This window comes from Chrysemys picta, chromosome 13 (assembly GCF_011386835.1).
Source record: "Chrysemys picta bellii isolate R12L10 chromosome 13, ASM1138683v2, whole genome shotgun sequence".
NCBI lineage: Eukaryota > Metazoa > Chordata > Testudines > Emydidae > Chrysemys > Chrysemys picta.
The window spans coordinates 31,091,535-31,117,674 of NC_088803.1; the positions used below are offsets into that span (position 1 = coordinate 31,091,535).

At 44.6% G+C, this 26,140-nt stretch overlaps 1 long non-coding RNA gene across 1 annotated transcript in view; it reads left to right on the forward strand.

The window, feature by feature from the left end:
• Nucleotides 1-358: 358 nt before the first annotated feature.
• The window catches only part of LOC135975095 (uncharacterized), a 31,289-nt gene continuing 5,507 nt past the window's right edge, over nt 359-26,140 (forward strand). Inside the window, exon 1 of the long non-coding RNA XR_010592132.1 lies at nt 359-450. This is a non-coding gene — a long non-coding RNA (uncharacterized LOC135975095). The remainder of the gene's footprint in view (nt 451-26,140) is intronic.

The following is a 26,140-nucleotide window of genomic DNA, read 5'->3' on the forward strand; positions in this document are numbered from 1 at the left end:
GAGACAGTGTTCTTCTTTTAAAATTTGGTTTAGGACACTTTGAAAATACATTTAGAGATGTACCCTTATTTGCAATTTGGGATTAGTCATGGATTCTTGGATTTTTAAGGCCAAAGGAACCACTATGATAATCTAGTCTGACCTTCTGCATAACACAGGGCAGAGAACCTCGACCAGTAATTCCTGTTTCAAGCCAATATCTTGTGGCTGAGCTAGAGTAAATTTGTAGAAATATTAGACAATTGTTGGTATTACATTGTATCTATCCTTTCACAAACCCTAATCCTTAGCTGCTGGGGTTTAAACTCTTTAGAGGATGTGGAACAACACTTAGTCACCAGTGCAATTCGTTTCCCCAGTTCTTCAGTACAGAAAGTGATCTGACATTCCTAGCAGACCTCACTTCAGCGGAGAGTGCAGAGGAAGGATAGAGGTCTTTAGCGAAGGCAGGTGAGTTATTGCTTTATTTTTCCTTGTTACACCACCATGAAAAAAACTACAGAGAATAGGACATCCCCTCCTCTATCAAATAGACAGCAAGTAACGGAAGAAAGATGTTTGTTTTCTGGTCTCTCTAACCAGAGACAAAGGGTTTCTAGCTGATTTTTGTTGTTATGTAGCATGGTTAGACCAAATGAGCAAAGTTGAGTTTATAGTCACTTGTCAGAAAGGGGCAAACTAGCTGTTCCTTTTTAGCAAGTATCACCACCAAATTCTTCCTGCCATCTGACTTCCTTTCCCTTTCTGGTGGTGGTGCTGGGGCTAGAGGAAGCCCAGTGATGTGGGCCCGACTACTTTGTCTTTCCAAGGTGTGAGAGGGAGACTATAGAAATGGCAAATGCAAAACAACAATCAGCAGCCCAAGCTTACAAGCATCGCTAAAGCCATGTAGTTTGCAAACAAACCTTGAGTTAGCATCATGGCAAAGCAGCTGCAGAACCAGTGGGGCCTGAAAGCAAGCCTATGTGAAAAGCATGGGTTGCTGCCAGTGCTTTCTTGCCAAGTTATTTGGGAAACAGGTCCCAGGCTACACAAGAAATGCAGCTCAGCACTAACAAACACTAATAATAATACTCAGCGCTTTCTTTATAGATGAGGAGAGTGAGGTACAGAGAGGTTAAACAATTTGCCTACGGTTACATTAATTAACACGGAAGTCACATTAATTATTACAAAATTAGACGAGCTTTGATCCAATGCTCCTTTAAGGCAATGGAAAAACTCATTGAATTAATGGCTCTGAATCATGCCCTTATGGAGATGAAGCTCATATCTCCTTATCCGTATTTCTTAAATAGCCCCCATTTCCCCATTACCACTCTTCTGATCTGAGTCAGATTGATTTGTGTGTGGACCAACGGGGGTTTGGGCTCCAACCTGAGTCAGAGCCCAGGCTTAGTGTGCAGTGTGGACATACCCTAGACCAGTGGTTCTCAAAGCCGGTCCACCACTTGTTCAGGGAAAGCCCCTGGCGGGCCGGGCCAGTTTGTTTACCTGCTGCGTCCGCAGGTTCGGCCGATCACGGTTCCCGCTGGCTGCGGTTCGCCGCTCCGGGCCAATGGGGGCTGCGGGAAGGGCAGCCAGCACATCCCTCAGCCTACACCACTTCCCGCAGCCCCCATTGGCCTGGAGCGGCGAACTGCGGCCAGTGGGAGCCGTGATCGGCTGAACCTGCGGATGCGGCAGGTAAACAAACCGGCCCGGCCCGCCAGGGGCTTTCCCTGAGCAAGTGGTGGACCGGCTTTGAGAAGAACTGCCTTAGATGGACAAGTACTAGATGGACACATTGAGCCAGTAGGAGCTATACTAAGCTTTTCTTGGCTATAATGTTCTCGTAGCCTATTTGACAGTATGTTGTGCAGTGATTGTAAGTCTCCATATTAAAGACCCAAGGAAAGCAAGAAGTTTCCCAAATGAAAAGTTTGATTTTTTTGATGTTTCCCAATTAAAACAAACTGCAGGTCTGATGTGCCAGCTTCCTAATCACCAGTGATAATGAATCCATAACCTCTAATGAGATGAGTATCAGGGGGTAGCCGTGTTAGTCTGTATCTACAAAAACAACAAGGAGTCTGGTGGCACCTTAAAGACTAACAGATTTATTTGGGCATAAGCTTTTGTGGGTAAAAACCTCACTTCTTCGGATGCATAGAGTCAAGAAGTGAGGTTTTTACCCACGAAAGCCTATGCCCAAATAAATCTGTTAGTCTTTAAGGTGCCACCAGACTCCTTGTTGTTTTTTTTAATGAGATGAGCTTACCACCGTTTCTCATATAAGTCAGTAAGCAGCACAGACTAAATTTTCGTTCCTTTTTTAGTGAATTTAATTTGGCAGCTCTGAAAGCTGAAGACTGTTTTTTATCCAAGGTCAGGCAGGAGCAGTAAAAATTCCCCTACGCTTCCTTACCTTAGTTCTTGAAGGTCTGTATTAAAGCTGGACAGAAAATGTTTTTCCTGTCTCCTAAAAATTTTCAAGATGCTGAAAAAAGTTGTACTTTTAAAAACATTTTTTACTTTAAATCCACTAACATTTTGAAATAATTTTTCATTTAAACTTAAAAATCAGAAACTTTCTAGTCTGAAAAGCTCAGAACGGAACATTTCAACAATTTCAAAACTTCCCCCCCCCCCCCAATATTTTTGAGTTGGGAGAGTCGTTGCAATTGAGACAATTTCATGAACAGTTTCAGTTTTAACAAATGGGAATTTTTCAGCAAGAAAATTGTTTTTAAAATATTTCTGACCATTTCCAGTCATCACTGAGATCCATTCTCAAGGGGAGATGAGTAGTGTAATATCAGGGCTTTCTGTGATTCATCCATCTTTGGCCGCCTCGCTGTGATTATCAATAATGGTTCCAATTATCATGAAGCATGTATCTGTTTGGTTTTGATTTGGTTGGTTCATTTTTTTGCTTGCTGCATGTGGGTACCTATTCAGTGGGACTTGAACTGAGCCAGCCACTCGTTCCACGACGGCAGCCTGGACAGCCGTAAGATAACTGCCTTTCTATCACTACTGACCTAGACTGTAGTCAGACCATTGAGCTAGAGATTAAATGTTCTGTATCCCGCAGCAGTTCTCCTGGCCACTCTCAAGATCGAGCCATACTCAGTATCCTAAAATAATTCTGCTTGCTGAAGGAACAAACATGGTTAGGGCTTTTTAACAGAAGTGGTGGGATTTGGTTTGTTTTTGTGCGGCCTGTTTATTTCAGGGTATTATGTATTATGGGGCTGCTGTTTCTCCTCCTCCTCTTCCTTTTTCTGTTATTTGTCAGAGATGCCCAGGGGCTCAAGAAGGCACCTCTAGATATTGTATAAGTTTAAATAAATACATGATATACTGTCTACAGGTCCCCGCATAGAGTGCCAAGGAAGAGCAGAGGGGTTTTAAGATAATGCATGCAAGGAGGATATACAAAAACAATGAGGAGTCCGGTGGCACCTTAAAGACTAACAGATTTATTTGGGCATAAGTTTTCGTGGGTTAAAAAAAAGAAGTGGTTTTTTTACCCACAAAAGCTTATGCCCAAATAAACCTGTTAGTCTTTAAGGTACCACCGGACTCCTCGTTGTTTTTGTGGATACAGACTAACACAGCTACCCCCGATACTTGACACCAGGGAGAATATAGATGACAGCCCAGTGATTTATTTCTGCAGGTCCCATAGTGAGGGAAGCCACGCAAAGCTGCAAATGATGTGTCAAACTGGATATATTTACCCAATGATAATGCAAAGCACATAGACATATATAGGAGAGGTGGGAACTGGGATGTTAATGCTGAGATTCAGGGAACAGATAGATTAGTATTTGGGCACAATTTCTCAGGCCTTCACCCTTCCCCTAGAGAACATGGTAGCAGCCTCCTGGAAGGTAGTACTTGATGAGGTTGTACTGAAGGCAGCGTCTCTTATTTTGGGTCACATCCTGGCTGGAGTAGAGATATGTTGGGGCAATGTAGAAAAGATGGGACCAAGATGTGGCCATCAGGGAGAGAGGGAGGCGAGAATGGCATATCTCCTATTTCTTCCCCCATATCCCCCCCCCCTCCCAAAAACAAAGACATGGACCATGCAGTACTTGGATGCTTGGGAATGGTCCATGCTAATACAAGAAGGAGCTGCTGGTTTTCTACTGCCACTCACTGATTTTTGTCCCTGCGCTGGCGTCATTTATGTTAACAGCAACTGGAATAGGGGTGTCTGGCAGGATGAAAGGCAGGCCATGGAGGGTTTATTTTCTCCCTCGAGTACAATTATCATCTCTTTGCAAATGTTTGCAAGTAAAAAATAAATAAATAAATGCTGAAACGAATCCTAGATATCATCTCCAATTAGATTAAGACTCTGAGTTATGGAATAATAAATATTCTAACCACAGCTGTACAGCTTCACAATCATTTTAAGATTGATTTTAGCCTAAGGCCCTGGAAAAGTGACTTCAACAAAACTTAAAGAGATTAAGTCTGATTATTAAGTGAAAATGCTTTTCTAAAAGCTCTTCTAGACACATGAGCAGCTTCGCAGCACTGTTAAAAAACCCTGCATTTCTTCCCCAACTGAAACGGGACATGGAGGCCTGCATTGCAATGGTGGTGACTAGTGGGGCAGAAGGGGAGAGTGCTCCAACACCCGTGCAGGTACATGCACGCAAAGTGGAGTGCCAGCAGGGCCAGATCTTGAAAACTTTGCAAGCCCTAGATTGCAGGTACAATTGGGCTGTCTGTTAAAGAAACAATATAGGAAGCTTATAGTGCATTTGACCTGGGGCCTTCAGTTCTACATCACAGGCCTCTACCACTTGAGCGAGAGGAATAGCTGTTGCGAGTAGCAGGCTCTTCCCCCGCCATGGACTAGCTACTACATTGGGACATGATGCACTTAACTCGTGCTCTATCTAGTTGTACGTGGGACAAATGTAGTAATCACAGGATCAATATATAATTAGATTACATACAAAAGATCATATTATAGTTGAGAAGTCAAGTATTCAGAAGTTAGGAAATACCAGAATTAAGCTTGCTGAGCTAACTAAAGCTTCTCAACAAAACAGCAGCAAGATTTTTTTTTTAAACATAGCAAACACTTGATATGGAAAATTTCACCCTAACAGTTAAGGTTTGGCAAAGTTACAAGCAACTGAAAGCAGGGTCTTATAGCAAGACGCGTCAGTCAACCTTGACCATAGGCACCACTATCTGTGCCACCTAAAGTAACTTGTACTTGTTTTTCTTCATTAGTTACCAATCACATATCTGCTCATACCTTGCTGGAGTGTCATGTGGCTGTTTAAAGGATGTTATGATTCTGCATATTGCGCGCAAACTCCCTGTTTGTCTGCTGGAGGAGCAGTGCTGTGATTCAGCTCCAAACGACTGCTCCAGAGTGAGCATCATGCTGCTCTCTCGCATGGGGACTTGGGCTGAGATTCCCCAAAGGGCGTCACCCCGGCCCAGTTCTGTTCCTTTGGATATCAATCAGAGTTTTAACCACCACGCAGAGTTAGGCTGGTGCTGATAGCTCTTGCAAATTCCACCGCCACCCCCCAATCCTACAAGTGTATGTACGTTATCCTCATGAGCAGTCCCACTGAGGCCGTGTGTGCAAGGGCTGCCAGGACTGAGCACTTAGATTTGTTCTTCCTTTACAGCTGTTCTTTAAAATAAAAGGAAGCCAGGCTACAAAAGGCCTTGTTTTCCTCAGTGCATGGGGATAATATAGCACTCAGTAAGCCCGTCCCTTTAACATTTTGGCTTTTTACCTTCCTAAATGATGTTGTTTTCCCTCTGAAAACAAGTCAGTGGAATAGGTGATGATATTTATAATGCTGGCCATCCAGTTCCAGCTGCCTGCTAATATATTTTGGAGGCCTCCCATGACAAGATGTCATGCAGAATTTATATTCCAGGGAACATTTTACCTGCAACTAAAGCAATGGCTAATAAGTCAAAGACTGAACTGGAAATATTACAGGGAAATCATTCTTCTTTTTAGCATTTCTAAATTTTAAAATCTGACCCCCCCCCCACCTCACATTTCATGTGCCAAGACTACTTTCATTCATGTTTTTCAGTGTGTTGCCTCTGTAATTCAGACTGGCTTTCAATATCATTCACCTCCTGTCTGCTCATTTAATCAAAATAACAGAAGCTGAGTCCATAAGTAACAATTAACAGTTTTCTTAATCCATCCTACTATGATGGTACCCCTGGGGTACAACCTGAAACTGGGGTATCACTATCCCCCCCCTACCTCTCCCACCTGGGCTGTCTCTCACAAAGCTATGCCAGTGACAAACAGTAAACCCCTCTAGGCGCCGTGGTCACTCGGCCATCCACATGTGAAGATCCATACTCAGCAAAATTGCATGAAGGCTCTCCAATCCAACCCGCTTATGAGTTAAACAGAGAGGCACCAGCCAATCACCCCATTCCCCAGCCTTGCATCCCAGAAATATACTGTCTTACACTGCTAAAGACTCCCGTGGACAGTGCAAGCTCATTAATTAGTCCGCCACTCCAACGAAGGGTAGTGGATGTGCAACAGCCCTTGTGAACCTGAGCTAAGATTCTCTAAGCGCTTCCACCAAAAACACACTGTTTTAGATAAAATATAAAACGGGTGTATTAACTACAGAAAGATTGATGTTCAATGATTATAGGTAGTAGGCATAGAGATGAAAGTTGATTACATAAGAAATAAAAATTAAATCGCAGTCTAAATTCTACAGTCTAAGCAAGATTTGAATCATTCTAATACAGGGATCGGCAACATTTGGCACATGGCCCATCAGGGAAATCCGCTGGTGGGCCGGGCCGCAGGTTTGGCCGATCGCAGCTCCCATTGGCCACGGTTCGCCGTTCCAGGCCACCCGCTGCTTCCTGCAGCCCCCATTGGCCCGGAGCAGCGAACTGCGGCCAGTGGGAGCTGCGATCGGCCGAACCTGAGGATGCTGCAGGTAAACAAACCGTCCCGTCCCGCCAGTGGATTTCCCTGATGGGCCACATGCCAAATGTTGCTGATCCCTGCTCTAATAGATGTTACAGGCAGTTTACAGTTCTTATTACAGAGGCTGGGGGTCCCAGGTTGGGAAGAGGATCCAATCTCCCCAGTTCAAAGTCTTTGTTTTCCAAACGATCTTCCTGGTGTTGAACTGGCTGAGGAGAGAGGCCACGTGGTGATGTCACTGTACCTCTTTTATACTTTCCTCCAGCTGCTAGAAAGAGCCTTGCTGTGTCATGAGTTAGGTAGCTCTCATTGAGTATCTGCCCTCTCTGAGGGGTCTCTGGGAGAGTGGATTCTTCTCGATGGGCTATCAACACATGTCTGGCTGGTCCTGATGTAAATCTGTCTTGTCAGTTGCTCCATTATTGCCACTGAAAGTCTGGCTGTGGGCATCTCCCAACCTTACAACGTATTTCAGTAACACATACATAGCAAAACGTCATAACTTCACATACAATGATAGTATACACAATTCAACAGGCTAGTAATGGTCAACAGATCAAGACGTCTTAAATGATACTTCACAAGGCATACTTTGTATAAAACATATCCTACTCATATCACAGTGATGAATATGGGGGTTCCAGTGTACTCCACTGGAGGTACAGTGTCACACCTATACATGCATACTTGTAATCACCAGACCTTTTGTATCCAGCTACTCACTCACCTAAATCTTCTTATTAAATCCCATAGTGCAGCCAAAAGACTTCCCCTGGAACTTAAAGTACTCAAAGTTGTAGGAAGGCAGCCTTGTGGTTAAGGCACTGCCCTGGGGCACTAGAAGTCACGGTTTAATTCCAAGCTTTGTCACAGACTTCTTGTGTGAAGTTGGGCATGTCACTTAATTGCTCTGGTTCTTCGACTGTAAAATGCAGACAATACTTCCCTACTTTTGTTGTGAGGGTAAATTAATTAGTGTTTGTGAGGAGATTGGGTACTGTGGTGATGGGAGAGAGACATATAAAGGCCTACACCTCTACCCCGATATAATGCTGTCCTCGGGAGCCAAAATATCTTACCACGTTATAGGTGAAATCGCGTTATATCAAACTTGCTTTGATCCGCCGGAGCGTGCAGCCCCGCCCCCCCAAAGCGCTGCTTTACCGCTGTGATGTTGTGCAGTCTATATGGTTTTATAAAAATATGATAATAAGTGAATATAATGTAACTGGGATATGCTTCATGCAAAAGGTCTCTTGTAAGGTATCATTACAAAGCTTATCATCTACTGAGTGTGATCATCCTATTTGTATAAATGTACCACACTTGTATCTAAAACTAGAAATATAAAATATAACTATGAGGGCCTATTGTAATTATGCAAAGTGTGGGCCATTAATGGTGGTTTGGAATCTTGATGACTCCCATTAACCAGGACCATTGTCTGCAGATGGCTGTGTTTTACCTGTGAGTCTTCCTGTATATGTGTGTGCTGGCAAGTGGGTAATGAAGTCTTGCAGTGACATGTGATCATGTCACCTGAACTGGAATCCATCTTTAACCTGGTGCTTTTCCAGTCAGGGGGGTTGGAAACCCAGAGGGACAAAGGGTTCCCGCCTTATGCAAAAGATATATAAAGGGGTGGAACAGAACAAAGGGGGAGAGAGGAGCCATCATGAAGAATCCCCTAGCTACCACCTGAGCTGGAACAAGAACTGTACCAGGGAAAGAATTGTGCCCAGGCCTGGAAGGTGTCCAATCTGAGGAAAAAACTTACTGAAGCATCTCTGAGGGTGAGATTGTCTGTATTCAGTTTGATTAGACATAGATTTGCGCATTTTATTTTATTTTGCTTGGTGACTTACTTTGTTCTGTCTGTTACTACTTGGAACCACTTAAATCCTACTTTCTGTATTTAATAAAATAACTTTTTACCTATTAATTAACTCAGAGTATGTGTTAATACCTGGGGGAGCAAACAACTGTGCATATCTCTCTATCAGTGTTATAGAGGGTGAACAATTTATGAGTTTACCCTGCATAAGCTTTATACAGGGTAAAATGGATTTATTTGGGTTTAGACCCCTTTGGGAGTTGGGCATCTAAGTGCTAAAGACAAGCACACTTCTGTGAGCTGTTTTCAGGTAAACCTGCAGCTTTGGGGCAAGTAATTCAGACCCTGGGTCTTTGTTGAAGCAGACGGGAGTGTCTGGCTCAGCAAGACAGGGTGCTGGAGTCCTGAGCTGGCAGGAAAAACAGGAGCAGAGGTAGTCTTGGCACATCAGGTGGCAGCTCCCTGGTGGTTTCTGTGATCCAACCCATCACAACCGCGTTATATCCGAATTCGTGTTATATTGGGTCGCGTTCTATCGGGGTAGAGGTGTACATACAGAATATCCTTCTCCACTAGAAAGTAATATGATCTAGGGCTGGAAAACAGGACCTCTCTTTAGTTCTAATCACAGCTCTGAGACTGGCTCTTTCTATGGCTTTTGGCAAATTACTAAACTTCTCTGTGCCTAAAGTTTCTCATCTGTGAAATGGAGAGATTAACCTATCGGCATCCCTAGTTCATGTCTGTGGAGTGCATCGAGGGCGAAGTGTTTTTATTTCTGACCTGCAGCATAGTTAAGAATCTCATGTTGTTTTTTGCTCCAAAGCACGGTGTGCTCTGGTATTAGAGAGGAGTTATTATAGAATGCAGAGTAGCATTTGAAAGCTGTTATTATTAAATTACTGCAGATGGCACAATCGGGCAGTTGATTAGTGCACTGGCCTCTAACCTCTGGAACAGCAGTTTGATAGGGTCTCATGTTGGTCCCCATTAAACCACTTCATATTTTGTCACGGTCCAAGGGAGGCTTAGGCCTGGAAGACCAGGGTGAATCACTGGCTACTCAGCTGGCAATGCTATAAGAAATGCAATGAATGAATTCCAGCTGAGAACATTCCACAAAGCTCCTACTGACTCAGCTAGAAGGATTCTTATTCCACCTGTGTGGGAGAGCTATTGTCTGCTAGGGTCCTTTAAGGCACTGAGCTGCTTGGGTCTTGCCGTGAATGCCAACTCATGGGAATGTGCAGAATGCATAAACAGCCCACCTGACTACTAGATAGGGGACTTCACTAATTAGTTTTTGCTGTGATGTCTCTCTGTCAATTGGCAGGCACAACATCAATATGAGCTGCACTTGGAACTGTTTCCTAATGAGAAATGTGGCAGGAGGCTGGACTTTGAAATGGCTCAAGGTATCTGCATCTGGGTCCAGGAGCCCCACCAGAGTCCTATATATTTTACTCATTCAACCTCTGTGGTGTTCCCTACAAAATCCAAATAATAGCCCCCATAAAGGGACAGTTTTGCGCTGCTCGGAATGACACCCCCACTTAGTGTAGAATTCAAGGAGCAGGAGGGAGTGAAAAACTTCCCAGACAATTGTTTTGTTTTCCCACTTTACTCAACATTTTGAAGTTTCAGCACAGGGCCATAGAAATTAGCTCCATGCAGCTTAGCACCCCAGCTCCTGCAGTGGCCAGGAGCAGATGATTCAGAGGAAGGCGGAAGAATCCCTTTAACAGACAATTATTCCATAATTGTCTATCCTAGGCACTTATACAGCCCACGTTACCATAGTATTCAAGCACCTCACAATTTTGAATGTGTATATCTTTGCAACTCCCCTGTGAAGCAGGGCTGTGCTGTTACCCTCATTTTGCAGATGGGGAACTGAGGCAACACAGAAACAAAGATATTTAGGCACCTAAAGATGCAGATGGAACTGGGTGGGGTTTTCAGAAGTGCCTAGGCACCTAACTCCCTTAGAGGAATCCCCATCAGGGCCTATCTGCATTTTTAGGCATCAAATACCTTTCAAAATCTGGTCCTTAGTTACTCATCCCAAATCATGAGTTACTTTTGGAGATGTGGGCCCCAGGTGTTTTGTTTTTCCTCAGTAGTTTTAGTTCAACTAGATCCCAGGAATATGCCAGACTAGTTTACAGTAGCCTTACTTTGCATTTGTCAACAATGAATTTTATCTGCCATCCTGTCGAAGTGCTTCCCATTCACCTCTGAAGTTCCTCAGTCTTCTTGAACCCTGAGGAGCCTAAATAATTTTGTATCCTCTGCAGATTTTGCTACCTGTCTCATCCCCTCTCCCCCTCATGTCCAGATAGCGATGTGGGAGGTTGTGGTGAGTTATGATGACAAGGTGATGCTGGAGAAGGGCAATTTAGCTCCTGTGACTCTAGCTTAGGAAGTAGAATCCATCACAAAGGCTCCACGCAGAGGAAGTCTGTGCTGTAAACGTTTGTGCCTGTCTTGCAGCAGCTGCCAGCAATGGGGCTGCACCATCAGGGTAGGCAGGATTCAGGTGTATGTACCACTGTGTCATGAAAACCTGCTTAGAGCAAGAGGAGGTGACACAATGGTATCACCCGAGTTTGGTATTTCCTGGTGTTTCTGCACTGGCGTTCACATCACCACTACCACCAGGGTAGCGGCATCGCTGCCGGGACATGGGTATTGGTGTTTGTAGTGCAGGGGTCGGTAACGTTCGGCACGCAGCTCGCCAGGGTGAGCACCCTGGCGGGCCGGGCCAGTTTTATTTACCTGCTGACGCAGTAGGTTCGGCCGATCGCGGCCCCCACTGGCCGCGGTTCGCTGTCCCGGGCCAATGGGGGCGGTGAGAAGCGGCGCCGCGGCCAGAGTGGCATGGAGTGGTTAGCTGGTCATACTCTAGCTCCCTGGCATCCTGGCACACCCTCCACCCCTTACATACGCTACCTCCCAACTCTGTTTCCTTATTTGGTTGCCACTCTCCTGCCTGTTGCCTCAGTGTACGCGCCATGTCCGTCCATGATGGCCCCTTAGAAAGCCCTAGCATGGGAACCAGGGCCTGCCAGCTGGCTCCATTCTGCTTGCCCTCTCTTTCCCTGGACCTGCCACTGCAGTGAGCTGCTTCTGGGACCCCCTGCCTCTGCAGTTCCATCCCCTGCTCTGTGCAGCGTGGAGGCTGGATTGCTTTCTCCATCGGTGCTGAATATTTTATTTTGTGACCTTCCCATAATCAGGTGCTTTATCTCAACCTTTTTTTTTAAAAAAGATTTTAATAAATGTAACCTCTTTAAATTGTGTAATTGTCACTTTCCTAAAACCTTAGTGGAGCAGTAAGGGGGAAAAATATGTACCGAGCAGTTTTGGTGCATTGATAATTTATTATCTAATAATCTCTTGTCTTCCTTTCTATTCCCAGCTTTCTCATTACTCGTACATGGCTTAATGCCCCGTTGCTAGCAGCAGGGCTGCGACGATATTGCAGAGCCAATTCTGCTCCTCGTTAGGGTCAGGATGCAGTGGGGGGAGTGGGAGCTGTGTTGGAGGTACAGATCCAGGCAGGATATAGATGTAAAAGACCTGAGGCTGCCACGGGTGCTGAGTGATTTAATTCCCCTCTTTATCAGGGGAGGGGATGGTGATGGTGAAGAACTGCAGTTTCTGTGGTGGATGCTGTTGAACCAGTTTATAGGACTGATGTGATTCCAAATACATACCTCATGCTCCAGGAAGGAGGCTGCCGACTGTGCCTGGCCAGCTGTGTGTTCACATGCTGACATATGTTTAGTCAAATCTTCCCTTCTGCAGCTCTTTGTTATATAGATCTTCAGTAGTTTGCAGCACTCTGAAAGCAGGAGTGTGACAAATTCAGCCGAGGGTTCACATTCCCTTTGCATCTCAGTCATGGGTGAAGTGACTCCTTTATACAGAATTTGGAAGAAGCTATGGGATCCCTTAGCATGAAAGGCACAGTATTGATCCTAAGGGCCAGATTCTAACACACCTAGGCCTTGTCTACACACACAAGTTGTACTGCTTTATCTATACTGTACAACTGCCCTACAGTGGTTGCAGTTATAATGGTATAAAGTGCTTAATTTCGGTATAGCGGTTCCTGTACAGGAAGGGGAATAACTGTACTGGTATAAGTGTTGTAGCCGTGCTGGTCCCAGGATATTAGAGAGACAAGATGGGTGAGGTAATATCTTTTATTGGACCAACTTCTGCTGCACAGAGTTCTTCATCAGGTCTTCTTCAGGACCTGAAGAGCTGTGTCGCTTGTAAGTTTGTCTCTTTCACCAGCAGAAGTTGGTCTAATAAAAGATATTACCTCACCCACCTTGTCTCTCAAATATGCTTGTATAAGGCACCTTTATACCAGCATATCACTGCTCACGGTAAGGGTTGTACTGGTGTAACTATACTGGTAAAAAATCACACCCTTAATGGATATATTGGTACAAAACTGTGTGCAGAGCAGACCTTACTCTAACTGGATCAAGTGGGGAGTACTCAGTATGATACTGCAGCAGAATCTAACCTTAAGCTAGTAGACATCAATTCAGCACGGTACTTGGTTGTAAATGGCTTAATTGTGTTTAGTCGTGCTTAAGTACTTTTCTGAATTGGGGTCTTACTATCAGTGGTTATAATAACTCAGCTATTATTTAGATCTGAAACAGGCCCTGGAGTTTCTCCATTCCCCAGTGGAACATGTGTTTCAAGTTAATGAGCTAACTCCTGTCCAAGTTAAATAAGTATCTATTATTTGTACTGCTGTGCCAATTGAGATTGGAGTCCCATTGTCCTGGGTGCTGGACAAACACAGTGAGAGATATTCCTGGCCCCAAAGAGCTTCTGGTCCAAATAGACAGCACAGGCTCTGTCTTCTCTGCCAAAGAAGGTGTGCTTTCACGTTCCGATAGATAACAGTCGAGCTGTCAAATTGTAGTGGAGACAAGGCACCTAGCTAGTCTAGGTCAGCCCCAGGTGGGAAAGTTATAGGATTGACTTCACCGAGCACAGCGAGGTAAATACTGCCTGGGCCTTCTCGCCACTCAGATATTACAGCAAGACAGCTATCTTGAGTTCTCTATCTCAATGTGAAAACACACTTTATATTCCAGTGAAGAGTTAGCAAAAGACAGAGAGTGAGAGGAGAAACAGTGGCATGGAGAGGTGAAGTGACTTCCCCACGGTCACACAGCACATAAGAGATTGAATTGGGATTATAACCCATGTCTCCTGACTCCTAGTTCAGTGTCCTGCCCACTGGACCATGATGCCAGCATCGACTGTCAGGACTATATTTCCAAGGAATCAGAGATTGGAAACTTGTAACTTGTAGTGGTACAGTAGTGCTGGCATGCATTGCTTTTCGTCTCGTCAGCCTGCCGTCTTTCCATTATGGTTATAAATGGAAAATTCTTTCCTTTACAGTTTAACTTCAGATGAAAATTTGTCTGACAGCTTTACCTCCACCAGAGAGCTTCTCACAGAAATAAATTCATATGGCAAGTCATTTCTGAATCAGAGGGTTATTAATGAAGAGCCAGCATGGGTCATATAGCTGGTGACTGCTGTAATTTGCAATTATTTATTGCATTTGAAAACATGTGAAATTTGTACCATCAAGGTTTGAGATGGATAGATTGATGGATATGATTCACTGAAATTGTATACAGCATGATTGCAATAAGGATCTGGGAGGTTAAATGAAAACACTACTGGTTAGCTACCAAGTGTAAATTATTTACTTCAGTGCTTTAAAGCTTTGTATGTTTGTAGATTTGCAGCTGACACTGGTGAGGAAGGAGCAAAGTGGTACAGAAAACAAGTTTTAAAAATGGTGGAGCCAGATACATGTAGTGTAGCGGTGTGCTGAATAGGGAGCAAGAGCTGAGCTTTGACTACAGGGTAGAGAGATGTTGCTAGTCAGAGAGCAGAGCTGTATCGTTTTATATAAAGAACAAAACAAGAGGCATGGTTCAGTGGATAGGGCACCGGGAGTGATGAGACTTGGGATTCTGTTCTTGACCTTACATTCATTTGCTGTGTGACCATGTCCTTTGTGATGTAGCTTAGGCTCAAATTTTCAAAAGTGGCCTTTAATTTTGAGTGCCCAGTTTAAGATATTTAGGAATCCAAGCGGAGCAGCCAAAAATGGAGGTACATCAAATTAGAGTCCACTTTTGAAAACTTTCCCCTTCACTGTGCTCTGCTTCTCTGTCTGCAAAATGGGGATAGCACTACGTATCCACCATTGTCCAGGGCTTTAAGGTTTCTGAGAGTCCTTGGACTGGCACCATTCCTGAGTTCTATTCCTGGCCCTGCCATTCCACTGGTGTCTGCATGCAAGGCTATGTAGTCCTGGCTATGCCACTTGAGAATGGGTGAAAGTCATCAACTTATAAGGGCCTCAACTGGAGTATTGTGTCCAGTTCTGGGCGCCACATTTCAGGAAAGATGTGGACAAATTGGAAAAAGTCCAGAGAAGAGCAACAAAAATGATTAAAGGTCTAGAAAACATGACCTATGAGGAAAGATTGAAAAAACTGGGTTTGTTTAGTCTGGAAAAGAGAAGACTGAGAGGGGACATGACAACAGTTTTCAAGTACATAATAGGTTGTTACAAGGAGGAGGGAGAAAAATTGTTCATAACCACTGAGAATAGGACAAGAAGCAATGGGCTTAAATTGCAGCAAGGGAGGTTTAGGTTGGACATCAGGAAAAACTTCCTGTCAGGGTGGTTAAACACTGGAATAAATTGATTAGGGAGGTTGTCGAATCGCCATCATTGGAGATTTTTAAGAGCAGGTTAGCCAAACACTTCTCAGGGATGGTCTAGATAATACTTAATCCTGCCATGAGTGCAGGGGACTGGACAAGATGACCTCTCAAGGTCCCTTCCAGTCCTATGATTCTATGAACAGTGCATGGCTCACATAGGGAGGGAACCAAGTGGCAAAGTTCTGATCTGGACCTGAACTTTGACATATTGCAAAGGGGCTTGGGTCAGATCTTCCTGCTATTTAGGCCCATACCACTGTTTCTCCAAACCCCTCAGTTCCTTTCTTTCTTTCTTTTTATTAAAGGGAGTAGGATCAAGGGGGAAGAATAATCAGTTTTAATATTCATGGCAGACTGGGATATCTTTCCTTGCCAACCAGTGCAATTCTGACATAAGCGTCAATCTGAATAGTGCTAGATCACTAGATCTGACTTTGAGCTGGCCTCATCGAGGGAAATTCATCCCTGAATAAATTAGTTGGTGACTGACAAGAAAATATTACAAATTATGTATTTGGTTATTTTATTCAGTTACCTGTAGAGCAGGTTGAATAGTGGAGAAATGTATGTGTGAATGCATTGTGATATTTGACAGAAATACCCTATGCAACCAGCACCAATCCAAGTTCTCTTGTGATGGCTCCGTGACAGCAGGAGCTTCGTGAATCAGACACATGAACAAAAGCAAAATCTCCATCCTAGGCCAGCATACATTCTGCCAGGCATTTTTAGTGTCATGGCAGGTTATAAAGGCTAACTACTATAGTCTTGTGACATTCTTCACCTACAGCTGACAGCCTCTGGAAAAGGGTGCAGAATTCTGTCCTCCTTTTGAAATCCTCAGAGGAACCAATACCAATCTGATGCTTGCAAGTGAAAGGCCCACAGATCAGTATGAGCTATGGGACAGCTTATTGCCATCAGTGGGAAATGGGCTTTTGGAGAAAGGGATTTGATTCACAGAGCCAAACCATTAAGTCAGGGGTGGGCAAACTTTTTGGGCCGAGGGCCACATCTGGGTGGGGAAATTGTATGCAGGGCCAGGGTAGGGGGTTGGGGGTATGGGAGGGGGTACAGTGTGTAGGAAGGGGCTCAGGGAAAGGGATTGGGGCAGAGGAGGGGTGCGAGGTGTATGAGGGGCTCAGGGCAGAGGGTTGGGGTGCAGGAGGGGGGGGGGAAGCAGGGGGCTCAGGGCAGGGGGTTGGGGTGCACAAGGGTGTAGGGTGCAGCAGGGAGTTCAGGGCAGGGGGTTGGGGTGCAGTAGGGGTGTGGAGTGTATGAGGGGGCTCAGGGCAAGGAGTTGGGGTGCAGTAGGGGTGCGGGGTGCAGTAGAGAGCTCAGGGCAGGGAGTTGGGGTGCAGGAGGGGTGCGATGTGCAGGCAGGGGGTTTAGGGCATGGAGTTGGGGGGTGGGGTGCAGGAGGGGTTCAGGCTCCGGCCTGGTGCTGCTTACCTAAAGTGGCTCCGGGGTGTCAGCGGTGCGCACCGGGGCCAGGGCAGGCTCCCTGCACGCCTGCCCTGTCCCCAGCCCCATGCCACTCCAGGAAGCACTGCGGACCCGGGGGAGGGCAGAGGGCTCTGCGTGTGCTGTCCTTGCTGCGCCTCCAGGTACCTCCCCCGAAGCTCCCATTGGCCGCGGTTCCCTGTTTCTGGCCAATGGGATCTGCGGGGCGCGGTGCCTGGAGGCCAGGGCAATGCACGGAGCCCTCTGCCCCCCCCCGCCCGGGGGCCGCAGGGAAGTGGTGCCGGCTGCTTCTGAGAACTGTCACTTCTTGCTATAGTCTGTGTCTGCATTGTGTTTTTTTTCACCCAACATAGCTACAACAATGCAGCCATATCAGTGTAAAACCCCAACGTATCTATCTAACCTATATGGCTCACGTCACCATAATATCTGCACTGTTCGTGTGTGTGTAAGGACAAAGTGAAGATGGGATGCATGCAGCTTATCAACTACTCCCACACCAACAGAATATCTGGAAAAGGTGGCCAAGTCCACTAGAAATTATGGTATGAAAAAGATGCCACTAGGAAATATCAGTGTAATGGGATGAAACTCACAGAAAACGGGGGACTAATTCATGAGGCAGCTCAGAATGGAAATAGCAGCACTGAACAGTATATCCAATCTGTTCTGAGCCATGACTCACCTCTACCACCATGTGTGGGATCTTCTCCTTCCTCACTGGGTTTAAAATGGTCACAGAGAGAGAGACCTTCTAAATGCAATATGTAATTAACCCATGGAACTCACTGCTATTGGATATTGTAGAGGCAAATTGCTTTGTACGATTCCAAACTGGATTAGACATTTTGAGGCAAATTTTCAATTTCTCCACATCATTTGGGGACAGATTTTCAAAAGAGCTCAGCACCCTGTGCTGAAATCCTCTGAAAATCTGGTCTTTTTTGAGTAAAAACAGAAGCTGAAGTGATGTTAATTATGGCACAAATGACAAGGGACCTCAGTCCACTTGCTTGAGAATGTAAGCTCATCATCAGCTGGACTCAGGGTGAAATTTCACACATAGTACAAGTGTCAGGGTTTTTATGTTTTCTTCTTTTGAAGTATCTAGGACTGGCTCTTGTTGGAGACAAGAATAGCTTGTTGTGAGTTTTTTTAATGGAAAATTGGGTTCTGACTATGTGAAATGTTTTATGAAAAGTGTCTGCTTTCCATGGAAATTTTTGATTTTTCATTGAAAAATTGAACCCCTGAAAACAGAAATATTTTAATTCTGAAATGCTGCCACTCTGCACCATGGGAGTTGCCATTCACGTGATTCATGCTGCTGTTCCTGTGTGGATTGGGATTCCCATCCAAACAACATCTCCTAGGATGCCCTGCAATCATGCAGCTACCATGATGGTCAGCCTCTACTCACTGAGAGGGGGGGCCTGTGGTGCATCCTGGAAGATGTAGGCCAACCAAGGAGCCTGCTCTATAGAGAAGAATTGGAGCATGAGGTACCCAAACTACAACTCCCATGAGGCCTGATGGTGGCATTCCAGAATCATAATATTTTGATTTTCAATTTTTCTCACCAGAATCTTGAAATCTTCCATGTGGGGAGGGGAACCCAGTTTCCAACCAGCTCTCGTGATAATATGTGTCTAGGTGGCTCATTGAGATGCAGCAATTCCAATGTAGGTGAGGAGAACTGTGTATGGTTTGTGCTCCATGTGAACTAATTTTCTGAATGGGAGTGCAAGACTCCCCTGGTCCTAAGGCCTCCACTGTCTGGGTGCTTCTCCTCAAAATGTAATAATCCTCAAGGTCTCCCCAAAGTGCCCAGAAGCAGTTTATGAGAAATAGGCCAAGTTCTGTGCCCTGCTTTGCTGAGGAGGACACACACTGATTTATATTCTGCTGTAACCCCAGCTGGGTCTATTCCACACACATACATTGAGGCTGCTGATCTCTCCTCCTAGCTGCATCCCTTGGATCTGAAATGAAAGCAGCATAATTGGATGCACCACCACAGCGGCCAATGACAAAAAGCATTTTTCTAAAAGCATCCCCCCCGCCACCATTGCAGAAAGATTACATCTGCTGTGATAAACCAGCATCGCTCCCCGTTGGTACCACTGCTAAGTAATTTACCCTTCCAGAAAGGAGCCTGGTTATTGCAATACATTTGCTGCGGCCATCTAGGTGAAATTATTTGTTTCAAACAAGGAAAAAAATAGGAATTTTGCTTTCATATTTTCCAATAATTCAAACTCCTTGGAGAAAAATGAGATATAGACCTAGAGTCAGAGGTGGAGAACACCCATTACTGAGCATGATTAAAAAAGGATGGAGGCAAGAGGAGAGGACGGGGGTTCGGACACACACACACACACAAACCAAAGTGCAGGAAAGATACAGACCTCGCTTGAAAATGGTCTAAAGGAAAGAGGTGCTAAAAACAGAAATGGGGATTGCTAGAAGAAAGAGGTGTGTACCTGTCAGCATGAAGGGGTTTCCATTGGGACTAGGTGGATGGTCCAGGGAAATAAATATGAACCTGTTTGGACTATGCATGATTCTGCCAACCCACATTTTGATACCCAAAGGGGGGGCGGAATTTAGACTTTATTAGGATTGCCAACCCTCCAGGATTGTCCTGGAGTCTCCAGGAATTAAAGATTAATCTTTAATTAAAGAATACGTCATGTGATGAAACTTCCAGGAATGCATCCAACCAAAACTGGCAACCCTAGACTTTGCTGGATTTGGATGCATCAAAACTTTGGGGCTCATTGTCCCAAGGACACCCTCTTCCCCTCCCCGCCTTTTCTGTATAACTAACAATATGTGTACGGTGCACACTAACCAATCTGGAGTCTTGGTCATGCCTGTCCCCCCTCACTCTTCCCCCTGGGCATGCTGTAATGTGATTTAAGGCAGTGGTTCTCAAAGCCGGTCCGCCGCTTGTTCAGGGAAAGCCCCTGGCAGGCTGAGCCGGTTTGTTTATCTGCCATGTCTGCAGGTTCGGCTGATCACAGCTCCCACTGGCCGCGGTTCGCCTCTCCAGGCCAATGGGGGCTGCAGGAAGTGGCGCAGGCCAAGGATTGTGCTGGCCGCCCTTCACACAGCCCTCATTGGCCTGGAACGGCGAACCGCGGCCAGTGGGAGCTGCAATCGGTCGAACCTGCGGATGCGGCAGGTAAACAAACTGGCCCAGCCCGCCAGGGGCTTTTCCTGAACAAGCGGCGGATTGCCTTTGAGAACCACTGATCTAAGGGGAGCAAGGGAATCATTTGGATGGACAGTACATTTCTTGCCCCTGGGATCCTGCTTTGGCAGCAGCTAGCCAGCAGCAATGCAATGTTCATTGCCTCCTGCCCACTGGTGTGTCTAGGCCCCCTTGGACCGACTGCTTTGGCATGCTCATTCTCCCCTGAGAGTAGTGTGAGTTTGGGTTTGACGTGGCATTGTGATGAGATCAGAAGAACTGCAACTGTGGGGATTAGAGCTGTCAAGCAATTAAAAAAGTTAATCGTGATTTTAATCATGCAAATAAAAAAATTAATCACAATCATGCTGTTAAACAATAATAGAATACCATTTATTTAAATATTTTTGAACATTTTCCACATTTTCAAATATATTGATTTCAATTACAACACAGAATACAAAGTGTACAGTGCTCACTTTATTTTTTATTATAAATATTTGCACTGTAAAAATAAAAGAAATAGTATTTTCAATTCACCTAATACAAGTACTGCAGTGCAATATCTTTCTCATGAAAGCTGAACTTACAAATGTAGAATTATGCACAAAAAAACTGCATTCAAAAATAAAACAATGTCAAACGTTAGACCCTACAAGTCTACTCAGTCCGTCCTACTTCTCCTTCAGCCAATCGCTCAGACAAACAACTTTGTTTACATGTGCAGGAGACAATGCTGCCTGCTTCTTGTTTACAATGCCACCTGAAAGTGAGAACAGGCATTTACATGGCACTGTTGTATCCAGAGTTGCAAGATATTTATGTGCCAGATGCACTAAAGATTCGTATGTTCCTTCCTGCTTCAACCACCATTCCAGAGGACATGTGTCCATGCTGATGGCAGGTTCTGCTCAATAAAGATCCAAAACAGTGGAGAGTGACACATGTTCATTTTCATCCTCTGAGTCAGATGCCACCAACAGAAGGTTGATTTTCTTTTTTGGCGGTTCGGGTTCTGTAGTTTCTGCATCGGAGTGTTGCTCTTTTAAGACTTCTGAAAGCATGCTCCACACCTCATCCCTCTCAGATTTTGGAAGGCACTTTAGATTCTTAAACCTTGGGTTGAGTGCTGTAGCTATCTTTAGAACTCTCACATTGGTATCTTCTTTGTGTTTTGTCAAATCTGCAGTGAAAGTGTTCTTAAAATGAACAACATGTGCATCATCCGAGACTGCTATAACATGAACTATATGGCAGAATGTGAATAAAACAGACTAGGAGACATACAATTCTCCCCAAGGAGTTCAGTCACAAATTTAATGAATACATTATTTTTTTAATGAGCATCATCAGCATGGAAGCATATCCTCTGGAATGGTGGCCGAAGCATGAAGGGGCATATGAATGTTTAGCGTAACTGGCACGTAAATACCTTGCAGTGCCGGCTACAAAAGTGCACACATCCGTTGGCAATCCTAAAGCTTCCAACCTGGATCACATTGTAAAAACTGGAGGGAGAGAGTGGAATAGCATCAGAGATGTTGGAATGCATGTATTTCGTACCACCATGTTTAACATCTGGGGAGTATGAGATGAGGTTAAAGCCATCAATACCATAACATCATGCTACGCTGATAGCAACATGAGTTTCTTGCAAACAGATTATACCAGTACTGTGACAAGTGGCTAAAGCACTAATGATCCTGCACTTGGCTGTTGATAGACCCTCAACATTAAACTGAAGAATTTGCAGCGCCAGTCAAATGTTAAAAGTTGAAGAATGGCAATATATTGGGGTTGCATTCAGATGGCATGTGACCATGATTCACCGCTGAATTTGGTCTGCGGGTTGGATCAGTACAGATGGACAAGCCAGGATATCAGATCTTAACCCATCATAGGGGTCTCAGATTTGAATATGTTGAGCTGAAACACCCTAAAATTTTGGGTCTGGGTCAGAACCAAACCACAGGGGGCTTATTTTCTGGTTCAGTGCAGCTGAAATCTTGTAAGAGCCAGTGATCTCCTGAGGTGTCATCCATTTGTGGGCAAAATCTTACGTAGCAGAGTTTTTGGTGATATTGACTCCAAACCTCAATCCCAGCTCTGATTTGAACTCTGACCTTAAACTCCAGATTAGACCCATCACCCCCTTGACTCATCTCCAATTATCGTGCTGGGTATACAATTCTGCCAACCTTAATTTCTCTAGTTAGCAAAATACGAGGCTTGCCATTCGGAGGCTGGCTTGGACAAAGAAGATTTGCTTCTTGTTTTTCAATAATTTTGCAGATGCTGTCATCTGAAGGTAGGTGCTCATCCTGGCCAGCACTTGGGAGTCTAACGTTCTTCCCGAGACTAAGACAAGTGTAGCTGTGTGGGGAAAAAAGTGCCTTTTATTTTCTGTTAGGGAAAACAAGGAGAAAATGAAACAAGAAGGGAGCAAGATATGTACAGCTGAAGAGAAGAGAAAAGCAGCAGGTTTAAATTCCTGCAGGAGAAAATGAAGGGACCATTGTGGCCATCTAGTCTGACTCCCTGTATGACACAGGCCAGAGACCTGCCCCAAAATAATTCCCAGAGCGGATCTTGTAGCAGAACATCCAATCTTGATTTTAAAATGGTCTGTGATGGAGAATCCAACACAACACATGTCCCTTGGTAAGTTGTCCCAATGGTTAATTACTCTCACTGTTAAAAATGTATGCCTAATTTCCAGTCTGAATTGGTTTACCTTCAACTTCCAGCCATTGGATTGTGTTACACCTTTCTCTGCTAGATTGAAGAGCCATTATTACATTTTTGTTCTTGATGCAGGCTCTTATAGACTGTAATCAATTCATCCCTTAACCTGCACTTTGTTAAGCTAAATAGGTAGACTTAAGGAGCTCAATCACTATAAGGCATGTTTTCTAAATTGTGAAGTCCTTTCCATTTAAGAACTTCAAAGCACCTTACAAACACTTTACCTGTGGCCTCACGACAGTGTTGTATGAGGTAGGTCAGTATTATTATCCTCATTTTACAGATGGGAAAATGGAGGCACAAAGATGCTAAAAGCTTGTGTCTACTTGGGGGTGGATGGGTAATGCACTCTATGGGGATGTGATTTCTAATGCACACTGTGTTGCACATTAATTGGTTGGTGTAAACCTTGCTGATGTGCACTAAGGGTTCCCTAGTGTACTTTAAGGTAGTACTGTTTCAAACAGCATTATGATAAAGTGCACCAACAGGGTCTAAATGCACAATTAATTTGCAACACAGTGTGCTTTAGAAACCACACACACATAGAGTGCATTTAGCCCACCGTGTAGACAAGCCCCAAGAAACAGGAAGTGTATGGCAGAGCCATTCATAAAGCCCGGGTCTTCCGGTTCCCAGCCCCATGCCTTAATCACAAGATGACCTTTCTTGTAGCTATGAAGATGGAACCAGAGGGAAAAAATGTGAAGAGGCTGTTGATAATGTGTCATTTCATGGGGAAAACTAGATCTTTCTCTTTCTTTCCTGTCATTTTTCATCAACATTGTAAAACATTTTTGACCAAAAAACCCCCCAAAAGTGAAAAATTTTCACTGATTTTTTTTCAGCCAGCTCTATTGAAAACTTGGTGCATTTTTGGAGGATTGAAGGGGGGAACTTGTTGAGAGTTCTTTGGAAGGGAAGGACTTACCTCAGGCATAACCTTCACAGTGGGGCTACAGCCTGAGAGTCCATAGATTTTTAAGACCGGAAAGGTTCATTATGATCATCTAGTCCGACCTCCTGTGTAACACAGGCCAGAGAATTTCACCAAGTGTTCCCTGCATCATAACTTGTGATTGAGCTAGAAAGACATCTAGTCTTGATGTAAAGACTTCAAATGACAGAGAATCCAACATATCCATAGACAAGTTGTTCAAAAGGTTAATTCCTTCCCTGTTCAAAGTGTGCACCTTGTTCCTTACAGCGTTAAAGGGACAGCTGTGCTTTACTTATAGTTCCTTCCTTAAATTCTCTCCCGCCAAAGGCTTGTGAAGCTTCTGCACCTCAGGGGCCCAGGCAGTAAATTTAATATTTCCCATGAACATGCAGGTCAGTTGATGGCTGTCTGACACACTTGAACATGATTAAATATCATGCGCTCGTCTATGAGGAATCAGCAGTGGGACTGGATGGAACATAGTTCCCCAGGAGACTATTTTGCAAGCTGAAAATGAAAGCCTAAAACCTATCAGGATGTCTCTCCAGCTCAGAAAGAAAACCTTACAGGAATTATTCTGAGCCTTGTTCCTAATCAACCAGACCCAGTGGAAAAACTGTTATACTGAGACCTAATCAAGAAAGACCCAGCAGGGTCCAGCTGTTCCTCCAAAGTTAGAACTAGCACTGTGCCAGGAACCATGAAAGCTAAGCAAACTGCAACCTCTCAAAGCTTGTAAATGGAAGCCTAAGCAGATAAACTATCTGGAGAATGCAGCGGAGAAAGTTAGACATTACCAGTCTAAAACCTACTACTCTGAAACCTATCTGGAGAATGGTTGCACTCTCTAACCTGCTTAGATTCTCAGTACACGAACTGGCCAGATAATGACAGACAGATCCTCAAATCACAATTGAAAGTGTTGTGAGAGAGCTTCCTCACTCTACTAACTTCCAATAATTGGGGAAGCGGTTGCAATAGAGTTTGTGCACTGCAGTGGAAGAGATCTATTAAGAATACTTTCCAGACCTAAGCTGCTGGAGAGAACAGTTAATTGAAACTACAGCACTTATTTTAATTGTGTCTTCCTGTAAGCTTTTGCTTGAATTGCAGTGCAGAACTGGCTTCACCACTCTGATAGTTCCGCTGCTGAGCCGAGCGACTGTACAGTATCAATATGTGTTTCTGCATTAGGTTGGGGTTTACTTTTTAATTTTTGTTTAAGTTTAGCAGAATTTCAGAGTTGTGCAGCATTAATTCCTGGAATTCTCTCGGGTAGTGGGAGAGGGCTGTCTTCCTGTTTTCAGTTCCCAGCATGCCCATAGTCTCAGTCTCAACTTGTGGAGCTCCCTGTTTCCCATGCTGGAGTGGGGGCCTGCTCTACATCACGCTGGAATGGAGCTGTTGCTATTTCTCTAGCCCTCAAGGTTCTCTCAGCCCTATAGTGAATGTTTTCTGATCTCTAACACCCAGTGCTCCTTACAGCTGTGTCTGGGAAAGGCTGTCTCCATATCAGTAACACACTCTTAGGGTGAGAACCTCCCTCCTGCTCACAGTTCCATCTGCCCCACACTAAGAATAGACTAGCTTCAGACTTTCCTTGACTTTTTTCCCTGCATTTTTATGAGCGTCCATCTCTTGATGGTGGTGGGCAAAGTCCTCTGATTAGGATTTCCTATCCACTGTCCTTCCTATTATCAACTTCGGCTCAGATGATTAATTTCTCTTGCTCGGTAATAACTTCTGCTACACGCTTTGCAATCTTATCAGTGAAAACCTTACCACAGGCTGCAGTCTGACCAGTCCCATTTACATCAGCCTTGCCCTGTGGATGAAAAAATGAGGATGATCTCCTGAATAAGGGACCCAAAAAAGATCAGACGGATGCACGTCTCTGCTCTCTTTAATGTATCTTTAATTCTGGAAAACATGTTCGATGCACTGCAGCCCTGTTGGCAATGGCTTCAAAGAGTCCTTGTATGCTCCACTTTACGTATAACACCCCTTGTTTTTTGGTTAACTTGTTGAAATCAACAAATGATGTGGCCCCGAATGGGTGCATAAGGGGTAAGGGCATAAAGAGTCTTCTCTTCCCCTGTATTTCCTGCACGGGGTCCAGGCATAGCTACACTCCTGCTTCCAAACCCCTCACTAGCATTCCCCCAGCCAGCAGAGGAGGAGTGTGCTGCACCAGCCTGTGGATGCATATGCACCCCC